General features: G+C 30.5%; 1 long non-coding RNA gene and 1 pseudogene across 1 annotated transcript; both read left to right on the top strand.

The window, feature by feature from the left end:
- Positions 1–6031: 6031 nt before the first annotated feature.
- Positions 6032–8944, top strand: LOC114188445 (uncharacterized; annotated as a pseudogene).
- A 6950-nt stretch (positions 8945–15894) lies between these two features.
- Positions 15895–21053, top strand: LOC146885753 (uncharacterized). Its single transcript, XR_014995555.1, has 3 exons — positions 15895–16030; positions 16170–16276; positions 20560–21053. It is a non-coding gene; the product is annotated as an uncharacterized LOC146885753 (long non-coding RNA).
- The last annotated feature ends 4045 nt before the right edge of the window (positions 21054–25098 follow it).

Below are 25098 nucleotides of genomic sequence, written 5' to 3'. Positions count from 1 at the left end.
TTTAATATATATATATATATATATATATATATATTTATTTATCTAATATTAATTATAGATTAAGTAAATACAATATATGAACTTAGATAATGCTTTAGTTAACATACATTTCCCTTTCATATGTTTTAGTATAAATGGTCGAGAAAATTTTGGTAGATCTAAAACAAAAATGAGTTATAATAAACTTTAACTTGTTAAAGGAATGTGATTTAAATATATGTTGTTCTCGAATACATATTCAAGATGGTCAATGCATGTGCAACGATACACAAATATTGTTAGTGTAGTTAATGTTGTGCACATTTGTAATTATCGACGTAAGTGTGTAAATATATTAAAGTCCATGTCCATTGTAACATCATCTACTACATCTTCATCATTCAAATATGACACTTCTTCCATCTAAATTACCTTAAACAAACATAAAAATTACTATATACATTGGTAAATGGACAAAATAATATATTCAAAATTTATATATTTAATCATTGTTACTAATATAATAAAAATATATATAATTTAGTATTGAAATATGGTATGTTTCTCTTTTAAAAAAATGATAATTTTAAAGTTGTATTTGATATGAAATCCATTTTAATTAAGTTTTTCTATTTCATCTCCTTTACTTATTGAATATTCTCATATTTGAAAACGTTTTATTAGAATAAGTTTCAAAACGTAATACGAAATTTCTCATTTGTAACTCTTTGAATCTTTAAGGAAGGGTTTCTCTAATTCAACAAACAATTAATATGAAACTTCTAAAGATATGTGAAGAAGTATATATGTATTGTTTTATCTTAACGGATATCTTTTCTTTGATCACTTAAAAAGAATGAATGTATTATTTTATTCTTCATCAATATACATGTTTAAAAAAAATAAGACTAAAATATAATTTATCAAAATCTAATCGAAAATTGAGAGAGTAATTACTAAAAGAAAAATCTACAATAATCAAATGATCACAACTAAAAAATGGTTATGAAAAACATATAGTACATAACTTTTATTTCTATATTCATGAAAAATAAATATATGAGATGGAAAAAAATATTAAATATTGAACTAATATTTTATTATCAATAGATAAGAAAGTGTTATTTTTTTTATCTTAGAAAATGGAAGAGAACTTAGGAGAAATGAAAATAGAAAGAATGAATTTGTATATAATTTTTTGTACTTTTTTTCATAAACAAAAGAAAATACAACCGTGAAAGCTGAAATGAGATACCTAAAAGACAATAAAAGAGAACAAAATAATATCTTAATAATATTTTTTATTATATTTAATTTTATATTTCATTATTATTAACATTAAATATTATATTTCATAAATAAATTAAAAATTTATCTACTTTAATTTTTATTAATATAATATATACTATATTTTATTTTTAAATTAGGGCGGACCATAGCCCCTCTACAACACTACTACCATCCGCCACGGACTCTAAATTCTTTTACAATTTAACCAAAAAAACATTAAAATCAAACACAAATTTAGCTCTTATATGAACACAAAATTTGTTAAATTCCTTACAAGATCTAATGACAACATTTCTTAAAACTACAAATTTATAATAGGTATTACTATCATCTTTTATTCTAACAGCAATAAAACTAATAATAAAATGGCAAAGATTAATTATTATAACCATTTAGCTTAGATAAACAACCAATTTTAACAACATACAATACAAAACTTACCTCTTAATGACTTGTAGAATCTTCACCTACACCGCTTGTAGCGGAAACAACCACACTCACACAACCAACTATGTGCACCACACCATAGCCACATAACAACTCCTTACTAAGATCTACCACCTACATTACAATTTTTGCCAAATTAGAAAAAAATTGTTAGGTCTACAGAGAATATCATCGGGGAGATATAACACCAATGAGACCTGAGCCCAACCACATAAGGCATTGACACTACTTTCAACCCAAAACCTTAAGACAATGAATTTTTGGGTCTTTATTCTTATATAGTGCTCTACTTTCTCATTTCTAGCAAATGTGGAACTGAGACTCACTTGGATTCCTAACATTACTAACCATGCACCATAAAAACACACCTTACCAACATAGATGAACCAACTTCAAGTTGCAAAAACAACCTGAAACAAACACCTAGAGCCACCTCTAACAACTCCAGCAATCCACCTGCAAACATCCATGAAATGGTTCAAAGTATTCACACTCATGACCCACCCATATCATGAACGACCATCACCCACAAACTCACGCATCATCACTCACACACACACAACACCCACAAGAATGGGTTCCCTAATCGATTCTCTAACTCACACACACATACATGAGAATCAGTTACCTGATTGATTCTCCACACAAGACACACTATAATCGATTGACTAATCGGTTCTTTCAACCTTCATAAGCACACAAGAATTGGTTAAGGAACTAATTCTCCAAGTTCTCATCTTCACTAACACCCTCACACGACCAAAACTTCCATTACTAACCTCTAAAGCTTGAGGATGAACGCATTCCACCAACATAGATAGAGAGCACCAGCTTCCTAACTTCACAAGTTCATATTCAATGCTTCTATTTAATGGCAATTTAATAAGTTCACATACTTGGTCAATGAATTTCAAAATCAAACAACTATGTGGTGTGAATAGTCACTCTTGGTCAAGAATCTTTACAGCATGACCAAGAATCTCGCAACAAAGGCAAAAGAGAATGAGCACGTGAAGAGAGGATGTCAATCGAGGATGGCACGTACAAAGATATAATGCTAAAATGACCGTTTATCCTCGCAAATCTTCACAGGTTTGGAGAAATGGGATTTTGAGGAAATCCTCACTAACACAAAAAGTGCCTATAACGTCACCTAGTTAACGAATGCTAGAGAGAACACAGACATAAAAAAATGACTGGTGCCATTTTTGTAAATAAAGTGTCAAAAATGACATTTGTACAGCACTGCACTAATGTCACTTAACGTCAGTTTCTGCCTACCCCGACGTCACTCGACGTCTATTATTTTACTTACCCGACGTCACTTATCATCGGGTATATACAGCACTGACTTCTCACGCCATTGTTCCTCTTCCCCGCGAGCTCGCCTCCATATTCTGCCGGCCATCGTGACTTCCGCAGGTGAGTTTTCCACCATGAAACTTGTTGGGTTTTGATTTATGCACTAATTTAAGCATTTTGAACCGATTGGATTTCGTTTTGGTCTCTATTTCACATAAATGCATGGTTTTCTTCCCCTTTGCACTGTGAAGCTTTGTTTGCCGGCAGCCCACCCTCCTCCATCTGCATCATTATTTTTGCTACAAGATGTTAGTTTTTCATTTTCCTCTAGCTCATGTATGCGTTTATTTTTTATATTTTTTTGGCTTATTTTTTTTATTAGAAAAATTATGATTTTTGATAAATTTTGAATAAATTTTAGATTTATTATTAGATGGGTTGCATGTTAAAATAATTTTAATGTATTTTGTTGATTTTTTTGGCTTTTTTTTTTATTTGAAATTTTAGGATAGTTGATCAATTTAGTTAATAAATTTGGAATAAAATTTATATTTATTATTAGACTTGTTGCATGTTAAAATTATTGTAACTTTTTTTAATTTTTTAATATTATTATTGCATTTTTATTTTATATGTGAAGATTTATTATAATTTTAGTTCACAATATTGAGTGAACCTTAGTTTCCGTTTGAGATCTAGTACAAATAGTTACATTTTTAATCGTTTGTATTAAATCTTGAATTGTTCGATCGGACACTTTGAAAATGTTTTGAAAAATATGTTACAAGAATAAGTGTTACTTTTCATATCATGTATTTAGTTATATTAAAACTAATCTATATTTTATGTTTCCAAATTTTCATTAGAGTTATGGGTAAGCCTAGAGCACACAAATTAAAGTATTATACCCAAAGGTTGTAACTCATTTATTTACCAAGTTATTAATTTCCACATGTCAACTTATGAACTTGATATGTGATTATTTTCTTTGTCATCTTTAGTGTAACAAGCAAGAAGATTCATGAGAATGTGAGTATTATGTCATGTCTTGGATAAGAACAATCATTTGAATTGTAGTTAAAGATGATTGGATTGAAGTAATAATATATCTTTAAGATATTATAAATCATATCAAACTTTAAACAATGATATTCATGCATAATGAATTTGTATTATCTTTTCAGCGTTTCAAGAATTCATCACCTCTATAGGATGACACTATCCAGACACTAAGACAATAGTAGGCAACATATTTATTGGAATAATGGAGTTAGGCCCTAGAACAACATTAGAATTTTATTTTAAAAACGTGGTAGAACAATTTATGGATGAAACTTTTGGTAATTGTAAAAGTTTAGACAACTTTACAATTATTAGTTAAAATTACCACGTTGTTGGAATATAATATGAACTGTTTTGGGTATTTTCTGTTTTTCAGGTGTGAAAATTTGTAAATAGCAAAACTTAAAAAAATTGCTGAAATTGACGTCTGTCCTTGCACTGACAGACGTCCAAAGATGTCGGTTATAGCACTGTCTGACGTCCTTTTGACGTCTGTCAGATGTCAATTTCAGTAGTTTTCCCATCCATATGGCACGAGTTGAACGTTCGGGTGAGAATCAAACTGACGTTAAGGGATATCGATCACCCATATTTCGATGTGAAGTAACGTTAGTTTTTCTTTTAGACGTTAATTTTAACGTCACCCAATATGACGTCGGTATTTTTGTAGACGTCAAAAGTAAAAAATAACAAATGTTATAAGAAGTTTTTGTGTTAGTACATGCAAATTCGTCTTTGCATTCGCTCCCAAATTGGCGCATTAGAACACGAATTTCGCTCAACGTTTGTTGCTCCAAATCAGCACAATTGATAAATCCCCTCATGCAAACAAAACATTAGGGTTCAAGAGCTTGGTTAGGGTGTAATTCTTGGATTGAGTGAAGCGGTGTAAAAACCTTGGTGCATTTTTTTTCGCTTTTAACACATCAATTAAAAGAATACCATACTTTTCATATATAATATATATTTTAAATTGTCAATTTTTTAATTATTGTTATTATTTAAAAATATGATATTTTAAAATGTCATTTTATAATAAGTCATTTTTCTCAAGATAAGTTTTTATTTTTTAGTTTGCTCTTGCCTCTCTTTTCTGACCCCCTCCTCTTTTCTAATTTGTCTCTTTTTCTCATTTCATTCTTCCAAATCATTCTGTACTCACCCAACCATTGTCACTCACTCTCCCTTCATTCACTATGCACTTTCCCGATTCCCTTCATTCTCTGCATTTTTTTAAAATCTTTCGAACCCATCACTACCAATCTCTGCACTCATTTTCCGAATTAAAAAGAGAATTAATTAAAGTTACTCATTATTATTTTGGTGACATGAGTCATTATTGCTTGCTTGGATGTCATTAGCCATATCAGTAATAGGTATAATGTGGCTAATAACAAAGAATTAAAATTAAAATTTGAAAACCAAGTAAATATTTTTTAAATTTTAAAATAAACATTAATTTTGTACAGTACACAACACAACAAATTCAAATAGTAATTTATATTTCAAATTGTAATGGTGTGAAATGAAATTTTAAGTCCAAAATATTTTAAGCACTCATATTACCATCAAAATTCTAAGTTTTAGGGTTTATAAAGGCCCCCAAATACTAAATAGAGCTCATACGAAATGTGGGCACCACAAACGGTGCAAACCATTCAGTATTGTTGTTAAGCCAAAGAAAAATGATACATTAATAAAGTTTATTTTAACACAGTTTGACAAAATTTTAAATAAGATAAAAAAATATTATTTTTATTACTTCCTTTTGATTAAAAAAAATCTACTTTAATTCTATTCATAGAAAATTTATCAATTTTATAAAAAAAAAATTGTCAAAATCTCATTTTCTTAACCGAAACACGATTTTACCAATCTCACCACCTCATCGTACCGTGCATTTCATTACATCCTCAACCGTGTGCTGTGTAATCTAGAGCAAGTTCACTCAATGGTTCCTAATTTTCTGATTCGAACGTTAAGTGCATCATTCACAAACCACAGAAGTGCAAAATTCAATTGCGTTCTCTGCTGCAACACAAACCCAATGCTTTCCTTTTATACTTCAAGTACTTCACTTCAAGTACTTCTTTTGATCCTGAATCAGATGGAAATCACCACAAAGATGCAACCTTTACCGTGTCTTATCTCATTGACACATGTGGGGTGTCCCCGAAATTAGCAAGGGAACTCTCCAACAGGGTTAATTTGAAGAACCCAGATGGCCCAAATGCTGTCATTGATCTTCTCAGCAACTATGGGTGCTCCAAATCCCAACTTGCAAAACTTTTGGAGATTCATTCCACATTGCTTTCTGCAAATGCTGAGAATACCCTTTTGCCTAAACTCAAGTTCTTCCGTTCTATTGGGGTTTCCGACTCTGACTTGCCTAAGATTCTAATTAGTGGCCGTTATATATTGTTCAGAAGCTTGAAAAAATGCCTCGTTCCGCGTTATGAGGTGTTAAGGAGTGTGCTTTTTGACGATAAGGAAGTTGTTAGGTCTTTGAAAATCACCGCATTTAGTTTTTTATAGTGACATGAAAAAAAACTTGGTTCCATACATTGAGGTTCTGAGTTGTGGCTATTGAAATGCTTTCTAGGAGCAAAGCGGTGTGGAAATCAAGGTTTGAGGTTTCCCAGTTTTATGAAGTGTTCAGGGGAGACATTTTCCAGAAAGATGAGTTTCCTTGTGAATGAGATGGGTTGTCCACCAGAAGCTATTGCTTAATATCCTGTAGTTGTAGGGTACAACTCGGAGAAGAGGATTATCCCTAGATTTTTAGTTATCAAAATCTTGAAATCAAAGGGTCTCATTGGGAATTGTAACACCCCATTTAATTTAATATACGAAATTAAACGAAGCATTACAAAAAGATAACATAATAGTGCAGTCCTGAAGTTTAAAACTCAATTCCTTACAATTCAAGGTACACCACGATGCCCAAAAGAAAACTGGATAAAAGTTTAACAGACAGTACAGTAATAAAACATGAAGCAATACATGGGTCGTAGCCCTAAGGAAAAACTCATCAAGAAATAAGGTCCAGCCTACACAACCTCCCTGTTGTCCACGGGGGTTCCTCGCCTCTACTCACACCAACAAGTTGATGATCATCGCAAAAAAGAGTACCACACAACAGAGCACACAACAACGAAAATAGGGTAAGCTAGAGCACAAAAGATTTCATCCATGCATTCAATTATATTTGCCCAATCATACACTTATATCAGTCAAGCATGTTATGACTTCTCAGACAATACACTACGACATGACTCGACTCATCCGGATACGTATAACTTGGTTGGATTCAGCGGATGCCCGCACTTGTGGTGGATACCTCTGTTCACCCCTGAGCTGCTCACCCCCGAGCTATGTGTTACAAGTGTTACAATGAATCAATTTCCCTCACCACAAGGTTAGCCCTTAATGAATTTCAGGCCTCCTACTACTCTCACCACAGGAGTCAGTCCGCTCTAGGTGAACTAGCTGACCCCTTAGAGCGTCAGGATGCAACCTTACCTTGAATCCTTACCTAGTTATATAGATGGGGCACCACCATGGACACCCACTAACAGAGGCCATGGAATTATGTCCCGACCACTAAAGCGCAACCCCGGAGGTCTCACCTAGAGACTCCAAGGAATTACACACTGACACAGACCAAAAATCATAAATCAACAATAAGAGAACACTAATCATGCTTACAATTTGATACCAACGGTCATTACCACCTCGTGAGTATATGGCCTCATCTCATATCAATACCATGTCCCTTTAATTCCAACCCATTCATTAATTTCACATGCTAAGTTCCCACAATATCCATCATTCACCATTCATGAATTATGTCCCGCATACATAGCAATCCATTATATATATATATATATATATATATATATATATATATATATATATATATATATATATATATATATATATATATATATATATATATATATTTCTCATCATAACAATCATACCCAAACAAATACCAATCATCCAAGAACAACCAAGCAACCAAACAACGCACTGCCTCGCCCAGCCCTTCGCTCAAGCTGAAGGGTCTCGCTCAGGCGAGTCCCCTTCGCCTAGGCGAGGGCTCGAAAAGGAAACAGGAAACCAACGCGGTATCTCGCCTCGCCTGAGCGAGATACTCGCTCACTCAAAAGTTGAGCTGGTCGCCTGGGCGACCTTTCGCGTAAAGAGGGTTTGGGCGAGTCCCTGTCCATCTCGCCTAGGCGAGACTGGCTCGCTTGGGCGAGATTAGCAGGTCTCGCCACTGTTTTCCTGCAACAGTTCCTCACACCAGTCCAAGGCAGTACATTCATACATCCACAGTTAACATATTATCACATCCACCACTGAATCTCGAAATAACCGTCAAACAGCAGCTCTAGAACCAGACTCGCAAACTGGAACAGCAGATAGAAACAAATTATTACAAAGTTTCCAACTGTGACTACGAAAACTATACTAGAGAAGGGCGATAAGGATTAGAAGATACTTACGTGAGTAGAACTAAGGTCAAGTCAAGCGTGAGTCTGAGGAACCTTGGGAACCCTAGCAGCAGCTCAAGGAGGTGTGGTTTCTGTTTACGAAATGTGAGCATAGGTTAGGGTTTGGGGCGGACTAGGTTTGTTTTCCCTTCCTAGGCCAGCCCTAAGGCCCAATAATTAAGACAGCCCTAAGAAAAGGGGACGGGATGAAAAGTGGGCCTTACAAGAATAGTTTTCACTTTAGTTCCTTTGTTTGCATGAAGGAAAAAGCTTTTCTGGAGAAATTTGTTGTTAATTTCTAGAAAGATTTGCCTATATTGCGAGATGTCTACACCAGTTTGATTAATCAACAGAATGTAATATAATCTTTGAAGGATTTTGCTGGTGAGTGTTCAAACTTTAAGGTTTTATGTGTCAATGCTATAGTAAACTTAGATTTTTGTTAGCCTTTTTTTGTGTTGGTATTTTAAGTTTTATTTTCCTTGACGGTGAGACTTTTGGCCAGATTTATAGCGTCTTGATGTTGAAGAAAGTTGAATATTTTGTTGGCCTAGAGTAATTCTGTTGAATTTTATTTTGATTGTTTTCCTCTTGTTTTAAATATGGTTTGTCTATTATGAAAACATTTGTTTCAACTCACCAGTCTGTACTTTTATCACAGGACAGGACAACCAAAATGTCTAATCTTAAAGCTGCCAGCAACCATATTTGAGGAGGTCATTGGTTATTTCCAAGAGCATGTGAAAGGGATCAACATCCGAAGCTTATTTTAAAAGAATCAAATTGTGTTTAGTTGATGTAATATGACAGGGTGTTATAAAATAAAAAGTACTATTCAAAGATATTCTATACTACATCAGAAACTTGTACCTTACTAACTTAAGGAAAGTGATCATGTGTCTTTGTTGTTTCATTTGGAAGAGTTGATACTCTGTATAAGTTGATTTTGGAAGGTATGTACAAAATATATTACATGTAGCACACAAGTTGGAGAAGAGGACTATTATTCCTGAGTAATCACTCTTGAAATCAAAAGGTCTGCATTAAGGATAATGTACACTTCAGTTTCATTATTTGAAGAACTGGAAATTCTTTTGAAGAAATTTGTCATCAATTTTTGGAATGATTGCCTCTGTAAGCAAATATCTATAGAGATCTGTTAAATTCTTTGAAAGTAACGTAATCTTTAGATGTTTCTACTGGCAATAGTCCTCACTTCTAACTTTCTTGTTTCAATGCTAAATTTAAGCTTAAGTTTCATCTGCTTTTGTGTGTCACAATTTTAAAGATTTATGTTTTTTGGTGGAAGCACTTTTGGCCATATATATTTATAGAATATTGATTCTGTAATCAAGACTACAAATCCACTTACCATTGATTTTCATTCTTGGTAGTTTGGTTTTTATTTTTACTGTTGATATCACAAATCACATTAGTGTGTTTTGTTGGGCTATCTAATGGACTTTATCTTCATCAATGACTTTTCATTCGAAGTTTGTTGATCTGTTAGATAATAGAGAGGGACTAATTACCCACTTTTTTTTTCTCTCAATAAAATCAAATTGTATTTAGATGTGTAACTATTACTGTTCTTTACAAAATGAATTCTATTAAGATGTTCTATAGTTATAACTTGGCACTTTCAACTAAAATTGTCCCTTTTTCTTGTTAATTAATAATGTTTAGGCACATTTGCTTATATACCAGTAATCTATGATTTCTTGGTAATTCACCGGAGGAGGGAGACTTTTAAAAATAATGATAAAAAACATTTCTTTAATAAAGTTATCTGAAACAAAATGTCGATCTTGGTATGTTTTCTGTGTTAGACCTTGATATATATCTTTTAAGATTATTTTACAAGAAGTAAGAAATATAATAAATTTCTTAATTTTAATAAATAATAGTTCAATTTTCTATTTATCAAAATTTCTCATAATTTAACGTAATAAATATTACTAGTGTAGAATTGCATTTTTACCTCACCTTATACGCTTCGGTTGGCAAGGAACCGAAACATATAACGGCGCGGTGTCATTTTTGCAATTTCAGGCAACTTTTATGCCTCAGTTCAAGAAAAACCTGAAGCCAAAAGGGGTTATAGGCTTCGGTTAAAAAAAAAAACCAGTGCCAAAAGGTGCTTATATGCTTCGGTTGAACAGACCCGAAGCCAAAAATGTGGCTAGAAATTTCAAAAATGCCACTAGCCGTTACGTCTTTGGCCTCGGGTGGCACTGAACCGGGGCCAAATAAGGCTATATGCCTCGGTTATTAATTGAACCGAGGCTATATAGTTTAATTAGGGCACAAAAACACGAACTCCTCTACTTCTTCCTCGCGCGCCGCTGCATCTTCTCCATCTCTCTTTGTGTCTCGCTAGTCTCCTGGATCCCCTCTCCCTTTCACCTCACACATGAACAAAGACCGGCCACCACAGCGACACGAAAACAGGGCACCAGATCTGCAACGCGGCGACGCGATCCACCATGGCAGCACCTTTCACGAGATGGCCATCGCGCTCCACTAGAGGAACCACTGTCGAGATCTCCGTCATTGCAGAAAGCCACCGTCACCGCAACAAAGGTCGTGCGACTGCGCCGTCACTGGACCTGATCGAACCTGAGGACCCAAATCGTGAGCCCCAATTGTCGCAGTTCGTCGCAACGGCGCCTGTCTTCTCGTCGTTCGTCGCAGCGGCGCCGATGATTTCGGGTAACAACCGAGGCCAAAAGGGATACCTTTTGGCCTCACCCCAATATGCCTCGGTTCCAGACCCGAGGCAAAATGAGGAAAATAACCGGGGCAAAAAGCCCTTACTGCACTGGTGTATTTTTGTAAATTATTTTAATGTGGTTATAAAGACTAAGGATACAGTAGAATTGAAAATATTAAAATTCTAAAAGACAGATAATTTTTTTTTTCTAAAATTGAAACGGATAAAAGAATATAACAAAGGAAGTATTTAATGTTCCTATTATTCATAGAGTAAAGAAAAAACAAAATAAAGTAAATAATCTTTCTATTTAGAAAAACATTTGTTAAATAAAAATATGGTTTAATTATGCCTTTGGTTCCATTTTCGTAACAAAATTTCAATTTAGTCCCTCTATTTTTTTATTTCAATTTGGTCCTGTTTTCGGAAATTTGAAATTAATTTTTTTTTAATTTGGGACTCAAATAAAATCAAATTAACAAATATGAGGACCAAATTGAGATTCATAGAATAATTTGACACATGTCACCATATTAGATTGACACGTGGCATAAATATTTTTTTTTTTAAATTCAAAAAAAATTCAAAAAAAATTCAAAAAAGTGAGGAGCTGACACGTGGCACCTACTTAACGGTGTTAGTTCTCTACTAACGGAAATGACCTAATTGATACTAATTTACAAAAATGAGGACCTAATTGAGACTAATAAAAATACAATGACCAAATTGAGATTTTGTGACAAAAATGAGAACCAACGAAGTATTTTAACAAAAAAAAAAATAAAGGATCAAATTAAGATTTTATTACGAAAATGGAACCAAAGAGATTAAACATAAAAATATTGGTATTCTTAGATAAAGTTCCGTTCTTTTCCCACGGTTCGTTTTATAAAAGATAGAGAGAAAAACGTAGTGTAAAGAATATTATAGGAGAATAAAGAGAAAATTATCCTTATTTATTATATACTTAAATTTAGAATTGTTAAAATACACTAGAGTGAATTAGGTCTATTATGAGTTTGAATAAGAATCGGATTAAATTATTACAAATTTTATTACGTGTCGAAATCAAATCTAATACGTTTTAAGATAAATATATTAAATTAATTTTTTAAATTATTTAATTTTTATTTAAAATTATTAATAAGTGTTTGTGTTCAGCATATATTAATATAATATTATAATTATCATGTATTATTTTACAAATTCTAACCTATGTTATGATGTATATATTAATATAATATTTGTTGTCATAATTATTTTATATATCGGAAGTTTAGTTTTAGTTTTATATTAAAAATATATTTTTAGTTTCTAAATTTAGATAAAAAAATTAAAAATTGTTATATTTTAAATTTTAATACATTTTAATTCTTAAATTTTAAAAGAATGATGAATATAAATTTTTTATTTTCATAACATTAACTTTTTTTTTAACTTGTTAAATAATCGTCCAAGACTAACACCTAAATTAAAACATATCAAATGATAACTTGAAAGATATTTGACACGTATTAAAATTTAAGATTTTGAGAAATTTTGATTTTATCTCAAATTTTAAAATTAAAAATATATTTAACCTAAAAAATAAAAAGTAAAAACTAAAATCCCATACTTTTTAAAAAAAAAATTAAATATCTCCTTCTTTTATGTTGAACTAGTTTGAGACCCGTACATACGCACGAGTCCTTTTTTTGTGTTTTATTGGTTTTGGATTTCACATTTATTTATGTTTTGTCTAAGTAAATATCAAATTATTTGATTAATAGAAATTTTAATTATAGATGTAGGTTTAGGTAATAAATTTAATGAAAAAAGTAATAATATTATTATAATATAATATTCTTTTCACAGCAGAAGTATGATTACGTTTAAGATTCGATTTGGAGAATCTGATTTTGGTGGTAAGGCAGAGTGATTATTTTTCTTTTCGAAATATCTGACCTTTTATTATATGGTTGCATCTCGATTTGATTAAAAGAGCAAAGGAAAGGTTGGATTAAAAGAGCAAAGGAAACGCTTATTGTGTTTAAGTGTATTGTTCAGTTTCAAGGACGAAAAACAAAACAAAACCCTTCAGAGTCCATAGCTTTGTGTTTCGGTTTGGCAGAGGAGAAAATGTCAGGTTCCAAATGTTTCGGTTTCAAAATTTTTTTCCAGAACTCGATCATGTTCTTGGATCCTTCCGAGGTTAGTGTTAATGGAGTTCTTTGGTTTTCGTTTTTTTCTTTTTACTGTGATTTACTTTGAAGGCAGATATTTTTAATGTGATTTTGTTTCAGAGTAGGAAATTTCTTAGAAAAGAATAATTATTGAAACATAGTCCTTCCCATTTCTGTTTTTCCCGGGAGTTTTTAGTGTTTGATGAAGGCTTCTTCTTGGAATGGGGTAAATCATTAGTAATAGGGACGAACTATTTTTCTGATCCGGGGGGAAATGTGCTTAACATTAAGTTTGATGAAAATCTGGTGGCAGAGAGGAAATTTCGTGGTGTTTCTCAGATATTAGGGTTTTACAATCTACAATGCATGTGTTACGTATGCACTTTGTTTTGTGGAGATAGGTACTTTCGGTTAAGACTCTTTGACTCATATTGGAAGGAAATTGAGTATCCTATGGTAGGGCAATCAAGGTCTGCGATGACCTATGACCCTTTTGGTTCACCGAGATTTTTTCAATGTTTTAGAGTGAAGTTGTTGCGATCGAGGGTAAAATGTTGTATGCCTTACATATTTTGATTAATTTTGTGCATGTATATCTATATTTACTAATTTTGCTTTACTTTTAATGCTTCTGAACAGCCATATATTCTTCTCCCAGACGAATTTTAGATGTTTTCTTAAGATGAACTCAAGATTGATCGTAATGTTGAACTTTATGACCCTGTTACAAAAAAATTTGAACTGTCTATGGATACAACAGATGTAGGCAATATTGTATTGTTTGGGTTGATGAAATTTATGAAGTACTATGGTTTGAAGAAATGTGTTTTCCTACATTTGAGTTATGTAGGAAAAAATCAATTTATCCATAAGATTTTCTCCCCTGAAGTAGTAGAAATGGTCTACCGTAGGGATTCAGTGGGTGGCTTTGACATAGAGCATGGTGTTGTTAATGATCTTGTTGTTAGTGTTATTCCTGATAATGTTGTTGTTAGTATTATTCCTGATAATGCGTCACATATTAGTGATGATGGACTCGTGAAATACTTAACTTATTATGATGTTCGAACTTCATCTTTGGTATAGTTTATGTTTATGGCTGTATATTTCTCACAATAGTATTGCTATTGACTTGGTGTTTAACAGAACTCCTTTTGTTTGCAGTATCTGAATTCCAATTTTGCTGGACAATTTTTGGATAAAAGCCGCAAGAGATATTTGCTTACGAATGATACTATTATATATTAGCCTTGCTCAATTCGTTGGACTAGAAGGAGTAGTTTTAAATGCTATCTGACCTATGGATGAAAGACATTTTGCAAGGACAATGGCTTAGTTGTTGGTGATGCCATAAAATTTGTAATAGACGATGATAAGAAAAATATCATCCATGTTGTAAAGGTTTAGGTGTGTTGGACAATAGTGTTTAGTTAATTTATCTTTTTGGCTATTTTGGGATGCCTTTATAGTTAGGTATCATGTTAGAATTGGAAAACAATTTCTGTTTGGTGAACTCCTGTTTACCTTTGGATTGTTATTTTGTGCAACGATGTTATTTGACCAAGTACTCGAGGTTCAAGATCAAATATTGTTAAAATGTTTAGATATTGTTATTTTAATGATTAATTATTACTTGATATAACATTGATTGAGACTATATGTAATAATATTTCATTACTTAAAATGGTTGAATTTTTGTTGGTATATTAACATGGTTTTAATGTAGTAATTAAAGTAATAAATTGTTCGGTATAAAATTGTTTAATTTTTATTGGTATATTAACGTGGTTTTAATGTAGTAATTAAAGAAATAAATTGTCCGGTATAAAATTGTTGAATTTTTGTTGGTATATTAACGTGGTTTTAATATAGTAATTAAAGTAATAAATTGTCTGGTATAATAATAATTTATTACTTAAAATGCATGCTTTTCTATCCACATGGTTTTAGTGTACTAATTAAAGTAATAACTATTTTCGTATGCTTTTGGATGTTATAGAAAATTTATTAATAGAATAGAAGTTTTATAGAAATTTTATTAAAAGAATTAATCGCAAAAATTGATTAATAAACCAAATGCTTTGTACGAATGTCATGAAAATATTTAATTGCAATAATTTATTAATAAAGAAAATTCTTTAATGTTAATGTTAATCAAATAATTAAGTGTGATAATTCAGTTGTGTACCAATATTATAATCATGGCTGATGGTATATTTGTAGCTAAGACTTGTGGTGGTGGTTAGTGAAAATTTGGATTGGGTTCGAAGTTTACGTCCTCCCAATGGATCATGAAACACAACATACTGGAAGATGTATGACTGTGAGTAAAAACTGGACTTGGAAAAAAAACTAAATATACTAAATTTTGGTGGTGTTGTTATCAAAGTTCAATATAAGTTAGGTACGTTTGTTGGTTTCAGTTTAAATGCATCGTCATGTGTTGTGCAATAGGACAAAATAATGGTCAACCTGAAAAGATTTTAAAGTAGTCATGGGTTCATATAGGGGAACTTGTATGCTTTTGGGAACAATTAAAAAGATCGAACAATGGAAGGAGGTTGATATCTATTTTGGTGAGTTCTTCTGGCCTCAATAATGTTGAATTTATTATTGTTTTTTTTAATCTCATATTAATCAATTATTGTCTAAACCATATTAGATGGATCTGGATCTTTTATTTCGGATTTTATTGAAGATTTTTCATTGTTGCAGTTAAGCTTGCGGAGAGTCATACATCATTGTTTGCAATTGGGATTTCCAAGTTTTATCATGGGTAAAGCTTCACAAGCTTATTGCAATGGTTCTATCTATCTCGAAAAGTAAGAAGTTTTTTACATCTTTGGTAATGTATTTTGGTATGACCTATAAACTTAATTAATAGATCGAACTTCTTTCTATGGAATTGGAATGCAATAATATTTCCTTTTCCTAATCAATTGTTTGGAAGGCTTGTACAAAATGTTTAGTAATTAATAACAAAAAATTTTATCTCAAGATAAACTATACATTTTGGAACACTTCTTTGTATACAACATTGGTTGTTGTATTCGAAGGTTTGTTGTCCTTATCATGGATTATGATTCTTATCCCATATTTACTTTGAACTCGAGAGACTACAACATATAGCTAACTGTGACTAAATACCGGTGTCGACAAACACAATCCAACAAAACGTAGTGATTGACCTTGAGATTTGTTTATTGTCATTGCATATGATAGCATGATAGGAAATTGTTTTCTGATTAGCTTAAATGGCCATGGGGATTGTGAGGGGGACATTGACATTTGTGGAATATAAATGTCTTGGTCATCTTTATTACCTGTAATCATCTTAGCTCCAATAACATGGTTTGCAAGTCTTGTTATTATTAATCTGCTCCCATTGCACAAACCTTCAACTTGGTCCAAGTTCCTCAAAAGCATTATTGGTGCTCCAATCTTCAGTTTGATTCTATGGTTAGGAAGGCCAGACATAGACAGAGAATTTAGGAATTTGGAAGTTATAGTGTTGTAGCTATCGTTTGAAGAAGATTATATTTCATCAACTGAATCGCAGCTAAGATACTCCTTTTCTTCCCCTATATTAGTAATAATATTAGTCACAGTAAATTTCCAAATTATAATCATATTAGTTTGAGGGTGTAGATTGATATACCTGGAATTAGTGATAACATGCATTGATTGATTTTATTGACTGTCTCAATCCTACTTGCCAATATTGCTCTACAATGAAGAAATGACTCGTCCGTATACTTTTGTATCAAATTTGGGTAAGTGGGAGACACAATTGCTTGTTAGGATCATTGAACTCTGAAATTAGGAATTCCTAAGGTATTTCAATTTCAACTAAACCGTCATTAGGTTCTTGTAACTTACCATCACCAATTTGAACAATCCAGTATGAGAATTCTTGAATCTTTGATGCAATAGTTGATTGTAGGCCTTCTTGTAACAGACACATGTTTTTTGTCAGTTTTAAAACTTCACAGTGATCCCATAAATAAGATGAATTAATTGTGGCATTAACAATATCAGATCTGGGCCCTCCTGGTATAACAGGTAATATTTGCATAAAGTCTCCACCAAATACTATGACTTTTCCTCCAAAAACTGAATCCTGTTTTGTGATACCGTTCATTATGTCATTTAGAGTTCTATCCAGAGCTTCAAAACAAAATTTGTGTGCCATTGGAGCTTCATCTCAAATAATCAGTTCTGCTTTCTTTAATAATTCTGATGCTTCATATCCTTGTGAAATGTTACAAATTGAGTTTTCTAGTGTTGGTACTGGTATCTTGAATTTAGAATGTGTTGTCCTTCCCCCTGACAATAGTAGGGAAACTATTTCACTTGAAGCTACTGTGAGTACAATTTTACCTTCGGAACGTACTGCTGCTGACAGTGTTTTTCACATGAACATTTTCCTAGTTCCACCGTACCCATACAGAAAGAATACACCTCCTTGTTTATTAACGATTGCTTGCTTGATCTTTTCAAAAATATTTTTTTGTTCACCTGTAATTGAATGGTTATTCAAACTGATTGCATAATGTAATTTGATTAAATACTCAAATACAAAAAACGATAATAATACTTAACCTGTCATGGATTTGAAATTTGATTGGAATAAATCTCGTTGCTCAGCAGTGTTATAGTCAAGTTTTGCATATACCAATCTATTTCCACAATTTTGTGTAACAAAACCATTTGGGTATGTAATTGTTGGAAACAATTTTAAACTGCTTCTGTTAGACTCCAAGATCTTTTCAATCTCAATCAAGGTTAGATTTTAGAGCACTTCTGGAGTAAGATTTAGTTCTGCAGACAAAAACATTTAAGACATTTAATTTTACAGTAGATCATGTGTCATTTTACATATATATTTATCAATACAATTTATTGGAGCTAACCTGGAATTCTTGCTATATTTCTCTCTCGGTAGAGAATTCCATATGCTAACCACTCACATGTCTTGTTCCATAGATCTTCTGGTCGATTAACACTATTTGACAACATGATAGTGACAAATAATTTTCTTAGATAATGTCTGGAACCCCAATCCTTTGCTTCTTTTATAGCTTCAACATATTTTGTATCATCTGCTAATATTCCCAAAGCTAAGCAAGCTTCTCTAAATGTAGAATATACTACATTGTTAATTGTTCTGATATCAATGTATGATGTTGGTCCTTTTACATGGGTTAGCATTCTTCTAAGATAAAATGCTTAACCAGTACTTGGAGGAACCTAAATCAATCTTCCAATAGTATTCCTCATTTTCCTTGGTTTCCAACATCAATTTTTCTTAACATATACAAACTTAGAAACAAACTCAGCATACGTTAATTCCCTGGCTTCTGGGTATTTCTTATTACATTTCATCCAACCTATAAACATTGATTCCGAAACTGTTGCTTTTCCCATGATATCATCGATCACGTCATCATCCTTAAAGTATACTACTGGAAGATGGAAAAACAATCTTTCTACCGCTGGATTTCATCCATGAATAGGAAACGAAAATATTCTCCAACATGCTTCACAAGGAGATACATATCTACAATCAAGATATTGCTTGATTTCATCTATTGGTTCTTTGTTAAAAAAGAATTCATTTTGCTCTGGAACTATAGCAGCCGTTATTCTGTCGTAACCCTTGTTGATATATTTGAATAAGTACTTGATGGAAGTGCTACGATTACACCATTCAACATTTATATGTGCTTGGTACTTCAACAACAATTATGGATTGTAAGGAACCACAGAACGATTATCAAGACAAAACCCTATTCTTGGTTATTATTAATGAATCGTTCCTTCTACGATAATGAGGAAAACCATCTTCTGATATGATAGTTGTCCTTTGAAAATTTTTTGGAAATAGGCATGAGCATTTTCCATTTTTCATGCAAGGTAGAGATTTGTTTGACATTCCATAAGGACCATGGATCATGTGATCTTGAACACATTTATGCAATTCAGGACTATTTATTGGACAAGGGATTTCAGCAGAAATTACCTTATCAATATCATCAGCAATTGGGTATTTGCTACTGGGATGCAAAAAAATCAGTACGTGTGCATGAGGTAGACCGTATTTCTGAAATTCTATGGTATACATGACTATAAATGAAGCAGAAAACATTTATTCACATAGAAAAGAATTATAACAAATTTGATAGAAAACCATATTAAATAATGATGATAACAAAAATGGATGACTTACATGCAATAGTTTTTCCTAGTAAATGATTCTTAGTTAAGTCTGTCAAAAGTTGTTCAAACTTAATCTTGAAGGCCCTTGACACTATATCCGGACAGTCTCTTGGTGATAGCTTTAGCTTAGCGAGTAATTTGGTTATTTCTGGCCATTTAGGATTGCATGTGAAAGTTATAAAAAGGTCTGGGAATCCCATATAACTACAAATTACCATTCCATCAAAATATAGTTGGTCTATGAATCTTCGGCTACCAATAAAAGTTAATAACCCTATTTAATTTTTATTTAAAATTATTAATAAGTGTTTGTGTTCAACATATATTAATATAGTATTATAATTATCATGTATTATTTTACAAATTCTAACCTATGTTATGATGTATATATTAATATAATATTTTTTTGTCATAATTATTTTATATATCGGAAGTTTAGTTTTAGTTTTATATTAAAAAATAGATATTTTTAGTTTCTAAATTTAGATTAAAAAATTAAAAATTGTTATATTTTAAATTTTAATACATTTTAATTCTTAAATTTTAAAAGAATAACGAATATAATTTTTTTATTTTCATAACATTAACTTTTTTTTTAACTTGTTAAATAATCGTCTAAGACTAACACCTAAATTAAAACATATCAAATGATAACTTGAAATGTGACGACAATTTTTTTTATTATTATTATTATCTTATAATATACATATAAAATTTAAAGGTAAAATTATACATAAAGTATTCATATATATATATATATATATATATATATTACTATATGTATCTTATATTTACACCGTTTAGTACATATTATATTTCCTATACTACACGGAGAAAAAGTATTATTTATTTACAGTTTTTCCCTTATATACTGGCTTTCAAACAGGAGGAGGGAAAAAAGTTATGGATAGGGTTCACTTGGACTGTTGGGGGTAAATAAAAGGTAACTCCAATTTGTCCTTCGATGACAATCGGCGCATTTGGAGCAGAGAGAAAAGTAATGGTAGAGTTTCCCGTTCCCTGAAATGTTAGAAAATTGTTTACTGTGTTGGTTTGCCATGCATTTCTCGGGAAAACAGCCACAATGTCAGCAAAGAAGGGATCAGACATGTTGGGAGCAACCATTTATGATAAGGTTATAAAATTTTGTTTTTCACACACAATCATCAAATAGGGAAGTGAGACAAATATCACATAAAAAAATACAGCATATCAAATAAAATAATAATGAAATGAAATCTCTCCCAGTTCCATAAAACTGGATTTTTATTATACTTTTATAAAGATATTGATTAATTTTGTAGTGACTAGTCAGGATAAATGAGCTCATGGCCAACAAAGTAACTCAAGAACATCTCATCTTGAGTAATACTAACTCGTTTAAATCCCCAAGGTCATACCTTCAACTACAATAATCAAATCTTCATTTATTGTAAATTTTATTTCAATATTAACCTTTTAATTATTTAATTAAATAAACATGATCGATGCATAATTAAAAAGAAAAATAATATATATAAATAAATAAAAAGGACCAGTACGTAACTGGAGATATAAATAAGTAAATGAGGGTAAATATAAATAGGATCAGTGTTCAACTAGAGATGAATATAAATAAATAAATAGGAATGGGAACTAAATATAAATTAGAATGAGGTTAGGGACACCTCACTTAAGGTAAATATAGAGATAAAAATAATTATGAACAGATAAAAAAATAATTAAAGTAAAAAGATAAAATGATAGATGTATCATTCCCTTACCTTAATTATTGTGAAAGATATATCCCAAAGCTTTGTGAACGTTTTAACTTCTTCTTCTATTTTCTTCACTACCGACTTATACTCACAAACTCCTATTCTCCCTTTTTTTTCTTTGATCTTATTGTCTTTGTCTCGTTTCACTACCACCACTCCTATTTATACTATGCACCTAATCATTACATTTAGTTTATTTGGTTTGTAACACTGTTCAATTCTGTTTTCTTCTTTCAAATTCTAGTTACCGTGGTTTGTTATGGATTAAGTTCTCATTTCATTTTTTTTAACTTATAATTTTACATGCATTTATTAGCTTCTGATCTCATCTCATGACGTGGAGTAATAAACAGATAATGGTGAAGGGTTTTTCTTTTTTTTTTCTTTTCCTCTCTCTTTTTTTCTTTTATAACCTAATAATATGTCTAGTTTACCTAACAATATGTAAGTTCATACTTACGGAACTTAAGATATTTATTTTATGTTTCTTCTTTTAAAAAAGTATTCTTTTTATTAACATTTTAAAATATTTAATATATATTTTTTTTATAAAATTATCGATTATTTATATATTTTGAATATTTATAATTTTTACATTCATATGTTCATAATTTATTATAATAATAATATGTATATTATATATATATATATATATTTATAATAATAATAATAATATATAATAAAATGCTTATAAAGTAATACATTATTTTTTGATTTATGGATGTTACATGAAAGATCTTTGCCTCGTATTAAAATTTAAGATTTTGACAAATTCTAATTTTATCTCAAATTTTAAAATTAAATATATATTTAACCTAAAAAATGAAAAATAAAAACTAAAATCCCACACTTTTTAAAAAATTAAATGAGTTAATTTACTGAACTCATCTCCTTCTTTTATGCTGAATAGGATCATCTCCTTCTTTTATGTTGAACTAGTATGAGATACGTGCCTACGCACGAGTTTTTTTTTATTGTTATTTTTGGTCTTTTGCTTACATATTGTATTAGTAAAAAAAAATTATCTAATTATTTTAGTAATGCTTAAATAATAATTTGGATTATTACGTATTCAGATAATCCATAGTTTATAGTTATAGTTAATTTTTTTTTCAAATGATTATATTTGAGAATGAATATGAAGGGTGTAATTTTGGCGACAAGGAAAACTTATCATGTGTCTTTTCGATATCTCAGCACATTGATTTGGTAGTCTGCGTTAAAGATTTGGCATTTGACTCTTCTATAGTTGGCGTTGAATAGGTGTGTGCATTTCATAGATACGATGCTGAAATAGGAAAAAAAAAATCCTACAGACTGTGAATGACATCTGGGTACAGGGAAAAGAAAATGTTAGTAACCAAGCGATTTAGTTTCAACAATTTTTTCTAGAGTTCAGTCATGTTTCATAGATATGTACGCACGAGTCTTATTTTTATTTTTGTGTGTTATTATTTTTGTGGGTATTTTGTTTAAATATTATATATTATATCAGTAAAAATATAAATTAAAGTATTGTTATTATTGGTATAATTTATGTGGATTTGTAAATATATTATTTAGATTTTGGTTAATTACGACATTCTGCTTCATTATCTAATTATTTAAGACCATTGATTAGGTTCATTATATATTGATATAATCCATAATTTACACAATACATAGTTTATAGTTATACTTAATTTATATTGAAATATTGAAATGACTACATTTGAGAATAAATCTAAAATGTGTGGTTTTGGTGGCAAGATATAGTAATCAGGTATCTTGTGCACTTTGTCCCGTGTATATGTACATATTGTTGTTAAAATAAAATGTAGGTATATTATGAACTTTGGTCCCGTACAAGAGTATTGTCCACACATGAATAATCAACTTAAAAGAAAAATGAAAAAATGGAAATAGATTGTGAGATATGGTCCCTATTTAAAAAATAACATGAATTGATGTTAAAATTTTTAAGCAAAAATACATGCAGGTGTTGTTATCAATATAGACATTGAATTTATAATAGTTAATTCTTGATGCGTACACACAATTTATTTATTTTGTTTAAAATGGTAATATTAAGATTACCCAATAATATTAGGATATAAATTTGTTTGTGTTGAATTATAAAATTGATGTAATAATTTAGTAGTGATGTGTATATTAAAATAAAATGCCTATGTATGCTCTTTCTTAAAGTAAAATATAGACATATTATAAGATATGTACAAAATAAAAACAACACGTTAATGTTAAAATTTGTAAATAGTAACACATGCATATATAAACAGACAAAGATATATCGAAAGATATGAGATATGGAATCAGAGATATTATTATTACTTTTTTTGAATGATTAAGATTAAAAAATGGATATGATTTTGTTTAAATTATAAAATTGATATTTAGTAAACATTCGTTTAAGTCCGTATTGATTTAAGTTTGCACTGTTTAAGTCCGCATTCCGGATAGATCTGCATTTGGAAAGAGAAAATTCTCAGATCAATAATTTTGTGACTTTATATTTTTTTTATTTAAATCAGTTCTGTAACTTTTATTAATGGATGCAACATCCTTCAACTCAATGTACAATACTCCTTCCATCTACCAATTCCACAAATTCCAAAGACGAGAAAAGTCAAAATGACTTTTAACCCAAACACTTCAAAATGGACTCTAGATTCAAAGCAAGGTTCAAGTTGTAAAAATGCCGATCACATATTCAAAGACACGAAAAACATGTTTAAAAGAGGAGTAATTTACCGAAAAACCTGTAAAATAGATAGGTATTAATGATTGAAGTTGGGATATTTGAATAATTTCCAAAGGTAATTGTTTTCATATATTTTAGATTGACATAATAATTAATGTATAGAAAAGTAATAATATTATATAGTCAAAATTTATTATTAAATTTTTAAGTTATATATCATATTAAAGTGAAATTATATTTGAATCATTGATAAAGTAAAATGTAAATATATTGTACGTATCGTTATTAAAATAAAATGGAAGTAATAAACTTTGGTCCCGTATAAAATAAAAAACACTAAAATTGTTAATAATACTACTAATAATGATAATAATCATAATAACAATACTATTAATAATAAGAAGAAAAAATGACCGACAAAAAAATTATTATGCATTAAGTGTTCATTTTTCAGTTTAAAACCTAATATAACGCATAAGTTTATTTTTCGGTTTATACAAAAGTATATATAATAAACAAATAAATCATCGTATAATTACTATTTAAATATATCTTTCTTAATTTTAAATTAGACTAAATTTGAAATAATATAAGTATCTCTGGATTTTTTAATATGACAACAATTTTTATGTAATTTCATTAATATAATAAAATTATGTAATTATAATATTATTATAATTAAAATGTTAAAATTACATATATGTAATTCTTACAATATAAGGGTAAAAATTGATAAAAAGTGTAAATGAACCTACACACGTTTTTTCGCATAGGAGGAAGAAAAAAAATCCAGCTACAGATATTGCATGTATGTATGGAAGAAGCCTTTCAAACCAAGTCATATTGGCATATGTACTAATATAAATTATCCATCAGACTACATTCCTGTATGGATCCCTGAATGTTTCAATTACACAAATTAGAAGCTAAAGAATTATAAAGGAATGAAAAGTAAAAGACTAAGAAT

The sequence above is a fragment of the Vigna unguiculata genome, chromosome 6 (genome assembly GCF_037176805.1).
Source record: "Vigna unguiculata cultivar grain cowpea cultivar isolate G323 ecotype 2 chromosome 6, ASM3717680v1, whole genome shotgun sequence".
NCBI classification, from domain to species: domain Eukaryota; kingdom Viridiplantae; phylum Streptophyta; class Magnoliopsida; order Fabales; family Fabaceae; genus Vigna; species Vigna unguiculata.
The sequence above is the reverse complement of the archived record's forward strand: the minus strand, read 5'-3'. Positions and strand labels throughout refer to the sequence as shown.